Below are 11996 nucleotides of genomic sequence, written 5' to 3'. Positions count from 1 at the left end.
TAGCCATCCAAGCTAAATATGACAAATGCTATCAAGTTTACGAGCGATGCACGGCTCGATTAAACGAGCTTATCCATGAAGGGTCTGCTCCGACTCCTCCGAACCGTCATGCGCCTACCTCTGCACCAGCCAGAACGAGGCTGTCGATTGCCACCCATTGACACAGAAGTCTTTACGGGAGATTATTTAAAATGGCCCACGTTCCGTGACTTGTTTACAGCCATCTACATAAGCGATTCGCGAATTTCCCCTGTTGAAAAAGCTGTACCATCTCCTAGCGAAAACGAGGGGTGAAGCCAACCTCATTGTAGCAAAATTCCCGCTTACAAATGATGGTTTTGAAACGGCATGGAATGCACTTAAACAGCGTTTCGAAAATAAGCGACTTATCGTGAACAGCCAATCCGAGCACTTCTTGACCTGCCTCAAATTTCCCATGAGTCCGGAAAAGCATTACAGGATCATCAGAATGCTCTGCAGGCATCCATTCGCGCTTTTGAGCACTGTGGCCTGCCAGTAACCACTTGGGGAGGCATGTTCGTATTTTTCTGTTCCATCAAATTGCCAAAGACTACCCTTTCATTATGGGAGCAATCTCTGGGAGACAAGACTGCCATTCCAGAGTGGCAAATGATGGACGATTTCCTCACTGAGCGGTTCCGTACGCTCGAAGCGGTGGAAAATACAACTGCAATGGCTATTTCGGTTCCCACATCGAAACCTCCACGAAATCCGATTCCAGCCACCCGAAAGGCTAATACATTTGAAGCCAAGGTGACCACCAAACCAAAATCCTGTGATCTCTGTATGAAGGAGAATCACCCGGTGCGTCGATGTCCCCGCTTCCTTCAGATGACGGTGCCAGAGAGGGTGGCATACATAAAGAAAAAGTCCCTTTGTCTGAACTGTTTCGCAAGAGGACATCAAGTAAAAGATTGTCCGAGTCAGCACAATTGCTTCACGTGCAAGGGGCGTCACAATACGCTCTTGCACAAGGACGCCCGACCGGAGAATAATCCAACGTCCGGTCCCAGCTCAGCCCAGTTCGCACAATGTTGTCCGGACTTACTTTACCTCTGAGGCAAGGTCCTCACGAGATAAGTGCTAGGTACAGCGATCGTGGACTTTTGGCACAAGGGCACTACTTATGCTTCACGGGCGCTATTAGACCCGGCTTCTGAAGCCAATTTCATATCCGAAAGAATGTTCCGACTCATGAAGTTACCATTCCAAACTGTCAGGGCCGAAGTGACAGGCATTAACGGAAAGGTCAATAGAACCTTGAAGGTCTGTCACATAAGCATTCGGTCATCGCATGGACCTCCAGTCCAGATCGAGATAGAAGCGTTTGTCTTGTCCCAAGTTGCTGATGATTTGCCGTCATGTACGATAGCCCAAGCCACACTGGAAGGAATGCCCAATATTCCTCTAGCCGACCCCTCCTTCAGATTAAAGGCAAAGATCGATCTACTCCTTGGCATTGATGTAATACCAGCGGTGACTCTTTCCGGCATCCAGACCGAAGTGTGCGGATCTTTAATGGCGCAAGAGACGAGATTCGGTTGGGTCATTTCAGGCCCGTTGCAAGGGGTCCCCGTCAGTTCATGTGCCGCGTTCACCACGAGGGTCGCAGTTAGCAGAGAGGAGGGACTTGAAACTCTTCTCACAAGGTTTTGGGAGGTGGAGGATCTACCGGGCAAACCGGTAGAAGATTCTGACTCTGTTTGCGAGGTCAATTTCCAGAAGACCACAAGAAGAGATGTTTCGGGGAGATATACGGTCTCACTTCCGTTTCGAGATCCAACCAACATCAACCTTGGTCATTCCAGACCAGGGGCATTGGCTCAGTTCCTAAAAACGAAAGCCGACTCCTTAAAAATATTCCGGCAAAAACTGAGTATGACGCCGTCATCCAAGAATATTTGGACTTGGGCCACATGCGTCAGGTTCCATTTGACGGCACTAATAACAATTTTTATTTGCCACACCATGCGGTTTTCAAGCCCGACAGCACCACAACAAAGGTACGGGTAGTTTTAACGCCTCTAGCAAGTCCACCAACGGAGTAAGTCTCAACGACATACTTTACCCTGGTCCGGTACTTCAGTCCGATCTCACTACTCAGATTCTCAAGTGGCGTTTTTCCGAGTAGTTTTCAATGCCGACATCACAAAAATGTACCGCCAAATTATGGTCGATCCAATCCATACGCCATTTCAGAGGATCCTGTTCCGAAATAAAGAGGGGCAACTTGGTGATTACGAGCTGAATACCGTCACGTTTGGCATTAACTGTGCTCCGTTCTTAGCCATCCGAGTACTTCAGCAACTCGCAAGTGATGTACAATCCAAATTTCCTTTGGCTAGCGATATTATCAAGTCCTATATGTATGTCGATGATGTCCTGGCAGGGGCTCATAATGAAACAACGGCAATCGCAATGGTCAATGAACTTCAAGACGCTCTTGGTTCAGCTGGCTTTCCCTTGCGCAAGTGGACATCGAATGTGAAGAGCGTGCTCAGTTGTATTCCAAAGAGTCATTTACTGAATGCTGATTTCCTCGACATCGAAGAGGCCAGCACAGCGAAAACACTGGGAATCCGATGGAAAGCGACTACGGATGAGTTTTATTTTGTCATCTCACCCCAAGATGTCAAGTCAGCTTATACTAAGCGAGAAGTCCTCGGGCAGATCGCCAAGTTATTCGATCCCGCTGGCTGGCTGGCTCCCTTTGTGATTCAAGCCAAGGTGTTTATGCAAGAGCTCTGGTTACAAGAGCTAGGGTGGGATGATCAATTGCCCAGTGAACTCCATCACAGGTGGCAGGATTTTACAAAGAGCTACTCCTTCCTTGACCAGATCCGAATTCCACGATGGGTTCTTCATGACCCAAATTCCGACATCCAATTCCATTGTTTTTGCGATGCGTCACAGCGGGCTTATGGTGCCGCAATTTACGTGCGCGTTAGCAATGACCAAGGCATATCATGCTGCCTTCTTGCAGCGAAATCTAGAGTCGCCCCGGTTAAAACGGTTTCATTGCCCCGCCTTGAATTATGCGGAGCTACACTTTTAGCGGAACTGGCAGCTGCAGTTCTTCCGCAACTTCCAGTTGATAATGCGGAGGCTTTTTATTGGTCAGATTCCACCGTCGTACTGTCGTGGTTAAATAAGCCACCCTGCACATGGACAACGTTTGTCGCAAATCGGGTAGCAAAGATTGTGACGGCAACAAATGACGCCCCATGGAATCACGTTCGTTCAGAGGACAACCCAGCAGATCTCCCTAGCCGCGGCCTGAGTGCGCAGGAATTGGTACACAAGGATTTGTGGTGGCACGGCCCACCATGGCTACGGAACCACAAGAGTCCTGGCAGCGAGCGACACCACTCCCACTAGACACTGCCTTGGAGAAGCGGGTAGTGAAGGTCCACGTCGCGATCGCTAAGCCAGCCAACGAGATATTATCTCGTTTTTCCAATCTGGCACGTGCCTTACGAGTGATAGCATATGTGATCCGTTTCGGCAGAAGGTTTCCAAACGATTACTCCGGGGAGGTGACCTCTAGCGAGATCAATCAAGTACTCCAGGCGTTGATCCGAGTCACTCAGCGTGATTATTTCCGACGGAACATCGGTGTCTACAGCAGAAGAAATTTCTGCCCACGTCTAGCACCATTCTCAATTTGAATCCTTTCATTGACGTATCAGGTGTGATCCGAGCATGTGGGCGCGTGCAACAAGCAGCGGCCCTTAGTTACGATGAGCGTAACCCCATTCTGTTGCCAGTAGTAAGTCCGTTGTCCCGGCTGTTGGTGCTTTTCACGCATCAGATCTCTCTCCATGGGGGCAGCCAACTGGTAGTCCGTCTCATCCGACAGAGATACTGGATTCCAAGACTGCGGAATCTAGTAAAATCGGTGGTCAACTCATGCAAAGTCTGTGTGATTTATAAAAGAAGGCTGCAATCACAGCTAATGGGCACCCTTCCGGCCCAGCGAACTACTTTCGCACGACCTTTCACGACCACCGGGATAGATTTCGCAGGTCCTTTCGACATCAAGAGTTTCACCGGCCGCGCTTGCCGCATATCAAAGGGATATGTGTGTGTCTTTGTTTGCTTTTCCACCAAAGCCATTCACCTTGAGGCAACTTCGGATTTGAGTACCGAAGCATTTCTGGCAGCATTCGCTCGCTTTGTATCGAGGCGAGGGTGTCCCCAGCAAGTGCAGTCCGACAACGGAAAAAACTTCGTAGGTGCATCCAGAGTGCTTGAAAAAGATTTCCTAAGTTCTACCCAGCAGAAAATATTATCCCACTACAGCCATCAGAATCTGTCCTGGCATTTCATCCCTCCCGGGGCACCACACATGGGAGGGTTGTGGGAGGCTGGAGTTAAGAGTTTTAAAACTCTGTTCTACAAGGCCACTTCCAACCAAAGGTATACTTTTGAAGAGTTCTCTACGCTGCTGGCTAAGGTAGAGGCGTGTTTGAACTCGCGGCCGATTTCTCCTATGTCTGAAGACCCCACCGACTCTTTAGCTTTGACCCCAGGCCATTTCCTAGTTGGCGGTCCATTGCTATCCGTGACGGAACCTGAAATCAAGGATCAGGTACCGTCTATCATTAACCGGTGGCAGCGTCTGAAGGCCGTGAGTCAGCATTTCTGCACCCGATGGAAAGACGAGTATCTGAAGGAGCTACATAAGCGCAATAAGTGGCGATTCCCTTCTAAAAATCTTGAAGTGGGCGATCTGGTGGTACTCAAAGACGACAATCTTCCATTTAATGAATGGCGTCTCGGGCGAATCCACCAGACACACCCTGGCAGTGACGGCAATGTCCGCGTCGTCGAACTGCTTACCGCTCGCGGTATTGTGAAGCGTCCCGTCGCAAAGTTGATCTTTCTTCCTCCAGAAGAAAGAATTCAAACCCATTACGTAAAACTACAGTAGCGTCCAGCACTTGGTCCTTCCTCCCAAGTAAGAAGGGCCGAGCTGCCAGTAGTAATATGTGTTCTATCGTCCTACATTAATCCGCTTTCTTCATTATTTGTCCCGGCAGCTTCCTGATATTCGTCAACCTAGATCCCGTTTCCATGGCTCCGAGACCGCGTTCAGTACAGGCATCGAAAGAGGAGCGCAGATGTTCGCGAGGAACTGAGTCCTTCCGTTGCCGAGTCTGTCGCGGAATCCATCCTCTGAAGCGATGCCGTCGCTTCCTGCGGCTGAACGTGGAGAAGAGGATGAGGGCAGTGCTGGCGAATAAGTACTGCGCCAATTGCCTGGCCCACCAACATTCCGAAGGAAGCTGCTTAAGCGGTGATAAGTGCCGAATCTGTGAGGAGGATCACCACACGCTGCTTCACTTCCATGAACATCCACGACGACGCACTCCAAGCTCCGTCGTACGCCGAGTCACCCCCGAGTCCTCCAGACGAAGGGTCGCGCCAACGCCAGCCTCCGATCCGAAACTGACCTTGACCACACTGCTGCAGCACCGCAATCCGCATCTGATGCCCACGGCGATGGTGCGTATTGAGACGGAGGGAAAAACCTTCGACGTGAAGGCCCTGGTGGACCCTTGTTCTGCGGTATCGTCGATGGCGACGTCATTGGCCACGGCCTTCAAGTTGACAGCCGTCAATATAGGGGCAGAGAAAGCGGTGGCAGCAGTGATCCGGTCCCCAATCAGTGAAGGATGGCGATTGGAGGCGATCCTGAAGGTGGTCGATGGCTTGTGCTGCCGCACTCCAAGCGCTCCGGTGGACCCACAGATCGCCAAAAAGTTTGAGGGCATCGTCCTGGCGGATGAGACGTTCTACCGACCGTCGTCAGTGTCTCTGGTCCTGGGCGCGGATGTGATCACGGAGGTCATGCTAGAAGGGAGTCTACCTGGGGTTGGCGGGCGGCCGATTGCGATGCGCACAGTTTTTGGCTGGACCCTGTCCGGAGCGTGCCATTAAACTGCCTGGGTCTTGCACTCCTGCAAGGGGGGGAGCATGTTTATGCCCAACCGGGCAACACAAGGGTTAAAGGAGGCGGAAGCTTTCACCTCGCGCCGCTCTCCCGATGATGCCCATCGCTCTCCCCACGAAAGAACTCCCCACACTCCGCTCCAAGCGGGGCTTGGTGCCCTGCTCTTAAGCTAAGCTAGAGTTAGTTGAAGTTTATACCTGAATACATCAAGTGAAGTGAAAATACTCTCTGCGTGTCAAAGAATTTACTGGGAGGAAAAAGGGAAAAGGAAAAGTTCACCTAGCTGCCATCAACCAGAAGGAAGTTCGACCCCCCTACACAAACAGTTCTAATGATCGGTGAAAATCAGAGTTTCTGGAACGATAGTACTAGCTTACAATGTCCCTTGTGTTAGTTTGCTACTAGAGATACCCGTCTATTACCGAAGTTTTGCTGCAGCGTCCCGTCATCAGGGGGTGATCCGTTCTACATAAACGTAAAGTTCACTGTCACCTGAAAGCGAATAGATTTTCATCACAAATGTGAATTGGTCAGGTTCTTGACTGTCGGTCATCAAATTTTGGATTGATGACCCGAGCAGTCGACGACCTACTATTTGTTTAGTAATACTTCTTGGTCACACGCACACGGCGGGTCATTCAACGTAAGAGGCTGGCATAGATGAATTGGTCAGCCTCATCCCGGGGAGTTTATCCTTAGAGTTCTTACTAGATTCACCTTTTTCCTGCATAGATACTGGAAATCAGTCAAGGTCTAAAAAAATAAAGAGGAAGTAGTATAGGTGAATAACGAAAAACAAAAAAGGAATTAAAGATTAGATACAAGTATAGTAATTTTTATTTATACAAATAGTAGGTCAAATAGGATTGATGAACGATGATGAAGAATCAAATAACCAGCCTCCCAACTGCTCCACCCTAACAGCAGCTCAGATGCTGGTGGGGATGAGACAGCCGGATACGCGGTTTTCTCAAGGGGCTATCCCTAGGCGGCTATCTTTAAATGATGTATCGACTCCAGTAAGCGCTCCCGGGAAAATGCAGAGGCGTATGCGGCAGTATCAGTTAGGCAGCTAGAAGCGACGGACCAGCAGTGTCACACTCATATGAGGCAGGAGATGACCGACTTCGTAAGCCGTAGAATAGATAAAAGTTTGGAAGAAGGGTTCGAGAAACTAATGGATCGTCTAGAGGTGAGAAAAGGGTCCATAGGGTCCAGCCGTTCGGGTATGACGCAGATTTCACAGCCTGGGACTCGTCCATATGGGGGAGAACAACCAGCATATCCGAGGCGACACGCGGCCCAATTCAGTACAGGAGAGAATCCACAGCGTATGGCGGTTGAACTCCCAAATATGGGATGATGGTGATGTTTCGGGGTGATGTTTTCAGGTCGATCCGGAGGCATCACAGTGGAAGATTTCCTGTTTCGCGTTGAACACCTCCAGAGACACTACAACACGCCATGGGAGGAAACACTCCGAGACTTTCACCAATTGCTGTCGGATGAGTCGTCAGAATGGTATTAGTTGCAAATGCGGACGAAACCACCACCGGACTGGCTATCGCTACGAGCGAATCCAAGACATGATGGAAAGGAGGCACAAATCAGGCGAGTCTTTGGATTCATTTTTCCAGACAATGCGGAGGCTACGGGGCGGAATAAAATCGCCACTCTCGGAAGACTGGGTCGTGAAGACAATCAAAAAAACCTGAGAGAGCCATGTAAGCATCTGGTGTACCCTATCCGGGCTTACATTGTCGACCATCTTCGCAGTTTCGGATCTCGGTGCCCCAAAAGTAATGTGGCGGAGTCCCGTTCCAAGGAAACGACATCGAAGCGCCAAAACTAATCAGAAACATTGAGTCTGCATCGGGAGGAGGTGGATTTGGGAAACATTTCGAAGATCGAATGAGGCTATACCTGGAAGCCAGAGAGAGAGACGATTCGATTGACTGTTGCAGCTGTTCTGTCCGAAGAAAGGTCCGATCCGAGGGCCAACGAATATCGCGTAGTATATTGTTTTATCTGCGCCCGAGTCTACAGCAAACTGCTAATCTAGGGGTGGATTTCTGGAAGGCATTCGACATAACCCAGAAATGTTCCCAGCAGATGTCCATGGGAGACAACAGGAGCCGAACCAAATCTCCGAACTGGGACAAGAGCCACACGTGCTATCAGAGGAGCAGCAAAATAGACTGCAAGCGGTACAAGATTCCTTTCTTTCATACGAGGAAGAAGGATTAGGGCGGACAACGCGCATGAAGCATCGGATCGAGCTACTGGTAGGAATGGTACCGGTGAAATCGAGGCATTTTCCCATGTCTCCAGCCAAACTCTCTGAGTCGGATTGGAGAGACTATATATATAAGCAGTGTCGACCTTAAGCACGCATACTGGCAGATTGACTTGGAAGAGCAGTCCAACGCGGACGAAAGAGTCAACTTGTCGGTGCTGAATGCGATTCGCGCTTATCTAAACAGTGGTCAGCGAGATCGAGTGCAGCTTGAGAGGGGCGGTGCATCAAGCCACAGGGGTGTCACCTTATTTTGCCCTTTTTGGCCAAAACATGTTTACAAATGGAGCAGACTATCAACTGGCACGAAAGCTGCAGTCATTGGAAGACTATGACCTAACTCTTTTAAGTCGTGAGGGACGAGGTCCGAAAAAGGCTACAAGTCGCTCATGATAAATGAGCGGTTTGCGTGGGCAAACGACCTGGAACAGTGAGGATGTTCGGGGAAGTGATGGAGTTAACTGAAAACAAGTGTATGCGGTCAGCGCAACTGAAACAATAGATACTTCAAGTATTCAACTGATTCCAGCGGTGGGAAATGGTCAATCCAGGGCATGGCGTAATCATTCCGGAATCTGTGCGTGTGTGGGCGTTTTCCCTCGTTGGGCGTGTCGTAGCAGGTTCTGGGAGCGCTGTCGTGCAATATTTCGAGTTGATCGTAGTCAAGCCACGAATATACCCGTGTGTTGTTATGGCTGGGGTGTCTTGCATTTAGGGGTTATTGATAAGTAGGGGAATTCTATAAAGTTATGGGTAACGGCGGCCAGAAGCTAGGGAATTTTTCCCCTCAACCGGTTAAGGGATAACTAATGAGAATATCGCTAGTTCGGCTTTTAAATTTGAGAGAGAGGATTTCGGAGTCGGGACTGTTCCTGGTCGGGATAGTCGGGACAGATGAAGGTCAAATCGGTCGAAGAGTTTCTCGAGAGTGGTTGGTTAGAGCGAGAGCCGGGAAAGAAAAAATGAAAAGGAGAAAATACAAAAAACGTGATCTGAAAATTCCAAAAAAAATGTAATATATTATTCTAAGGGGGAAGCCAAATCCGGGGTATATGCCCATGCGGGATTGGACGAGATAGAGGGTTAAGTGAATCTTTCATATTTAGGGACGGCCCAGTTAGGTGTTAGGTGTATTTAGTATGTGGAATTATGTTAGTCATGTTGTCTAATCTTACGTGATGTTTTCTATTAGTGTGGTGGCCAAGTGGAGCGTATAACAAGGGCAGCCTCAGACTTTGATGAAATTTGCTGCAGCGTCCCGTCATCAGGGGGTGATCCGTTCTACATAAACGTAAAGTTCACTGTCACCTGAAAGCGAATAGATTAACATCACAAATGTGAATTGGTCAGGTTCTTGACTGTCGGTCATCAAATTTTGGATTGATGACCCGAGCAGTCGACGACCTACTATTTGTTTAGTAATACTTCTTGGTCACACGCACACGGCGGGTCATTCAACGTAAGAGGCTGGCATAGATGAATTGGTCAGCCTCATCCCGGGGAGTTTATCCTTAGAGTTCTTACTAGATTCACCTTTTTCCTGCATAGATACTGGAAATTAGTCAAGGTCTAAAAAAATAAAGAGGAAGTAGTATAGGTGAATAACGAAAAACAAAAAAGGCGGCCAAGCAGTGTCACACTCATACGAGGAAGGAAATGACCGACTTCGTAAGCCGTAGAATAGATAAAAGTTTGGAAGAAGGGTTCGAGATACTAATGGATCGTCTAGCGGTGAGAAAAGGGTCCATAGGGTCCAGCCGTTCGGGTATGACGCAGATTTCACAGCCTGGGACGCGTCCATATGGGGGAGAACAACCAGCATATCCGAGGCGATACGCCGCCCAATTCAGTACAAGGGAGAATCCACAGCGTATGGCGGGTGAAGCCCCAAATATGGGAACTGCGCCGGTCAGTGGTGCCGGACTCTAGGCAAACGGTTGGGACCAAGTTCAGAGAGGTAATTGGCCATCCAGTAACCAATTCCTGTTACCCGGAGCTGGCATATCCGCGTCCACAGCGTTGCCGGGTCATCAGTGCCACAAAACGTATCAACAGATGAGGCAAAGTGAACAACGGGCAGAAGCGGACGTCGATAGGGGAACCTTTACTTACACAGAGAAACAGGCCAACTATTTACCGAGTCGCGGATCATTCTCGGAGAGTGTTCGTTCCCATCTCCAAATGGCAGGTGATGTTTTCGGGTCGATCCAGAGGCATCACAGTGAAAGATTTCCTGTTTCGCGTGGAACACCTCCAGAGACACTACAACACGTCATGGGAGGAAATACTCCGAGACTTTCACCAATTGCTGTCGGATGAGTCGTCAGAATGGTATTAGTTGCAAATGCGGACGAAACCACCACCGGACTGGCTATCGCTGAAGGCTGCGATGTAAGACCAGTATTTCGATGCTACGAGCGAATCCAAGACATGATGGAAAGGAGGCACAAATCAGGCGAGTCTTTGGATTCATTTTTCCAGACAATGCGGAGGCTACGGGGCGGAATAAAATCGCCACTCTCGGAAGACTGGGTCGTGAAGACAATCAAAAAAACCTGAGAGAGCCATGTAAGCATCTGGTGTACCCTATCCGGGCTTACATTGTCGACCATCTTCGCGAAGAATATCGCGATGTAGAGAGGAATTTCGCTGACGAGTTGGCAAAACAGAGAGGTTTAAGCCGAGTACCATTAAACCGATGCCAGGATTTCCGAACCGGGCACATTGAGGATCTATACGAGCCAGTTTCGGATCTCGGTGGTGAACCAGTAGTCCCATCGGTTTCCATATAGGCAATGACGGACCCATTGGCTCAACGGATCTTGGTTTGTTGGAATTGCCAAAAATCTGGCCACGCCTACAAGGATTGTGACGAACAACAGCGCAGAATTTTCTGCTACAAATGTGGACGACCAAACACCGTAACGCCCAGATGCCCCAAAAGTAATGTGGCGGAGTCCCGTTCCAAGGAAACGACATCGAACCGCCAAAACTAATCAGAAACATTGAGTCTGCATCGGGAGGAGGTGGAAACATTTGAGTCTACAGCAAACTGCTAATCTAGGGGTGGATTTCTGGAAGGCATTCGACATAACCCCAGAAATGTTCCCAACAGATGTCCAGGAGCCGAACCAAATCTCCGAACTGGGACAAGAGCCACACGTGCTATCAGAGGAGCAGCAGAATAGACTGCAAGCGGTACAAGATTCCTTTCTTTCATACGAGGAAGAAGGATTAGGGCGGACAACGCGCATGAAGCATCGGATCGAGCTACTGGTAGGAATGGTACCGGTGAAATCGAGGCATTTTCCCATGTCTCCAGCCAAACTCTCTGAGTCGGATTGGTGAGACTATATATATAAGCAGTGTCGACCTTAAGCACGCATACTGGCAGATTAAGTTGGAAGAGCAAAGGCCTCCTGTTACTGCTTTTACAGTCCCTGGGAGACCAATCTACCAGTTTGCGGTGATGCCTTTCGGATTCTCTAATGCAGGCCAAAGTTTATGCCGACTAATGGATCAGGTGATACCAGCTAGGCGCAGGGAAAAGGTATTCGTTTATCTGGATGACTTGTTGGTAGTCACACCTGATTTCGAATCCCATTTGGGCGTCCTACAGCAAGTGGCAGACTGTTTAAAGTCGGCCGGTTTGACCATTGTGTTAAAGAAATCGCATTTCTGTCATAAAGAAATCAGATATTTGGGCTTCATCATCGGAGGTGG

At 49.2% G+C, this 11996-nt stretch overlaps 1 long non-coding RNA gene across 1 annotated transcript; it reads left to right on the top strand.

The window, feature by feature from the left end:
• Positions 1 to 6127: 6127 nt before the first annotated feature.
• On the top strand, positions 6128 to 10988 carry LOC124461925. The gene is made up of 3 exons (XR_006955321.1): positions 6128 to 6302; positions 8075 to 8078; positions 10979 to 10988. It is a non-coding gene; the product is annotated as an uncharacterized LOC124461925 (long non-coding RNA).
• Positions 10989 to 11996: the final 1008 nt, after the last annotated feature.

Source organism: Drosophila willistoni, unplaced genomic scaffold, assembly GCF_018902025.1.
Source record: "Drosophila willistoni isolate 14030-0811.24 unplaced genomic scaffold, UCI_dwil_1.1 Seg745, whole genome shotgun sequence".
Classification (NCBI taxonomy): Eukaryota; Metazoa; Arthropoda; class Insecta; order Diptera; family Drosophilidae; genus Drosophila; species Drosophila willistoni.
Note: the sequence above shows the minus strand (reverse complement) of the source record. Positions and strands in the feature narration are given on the sequence as shown.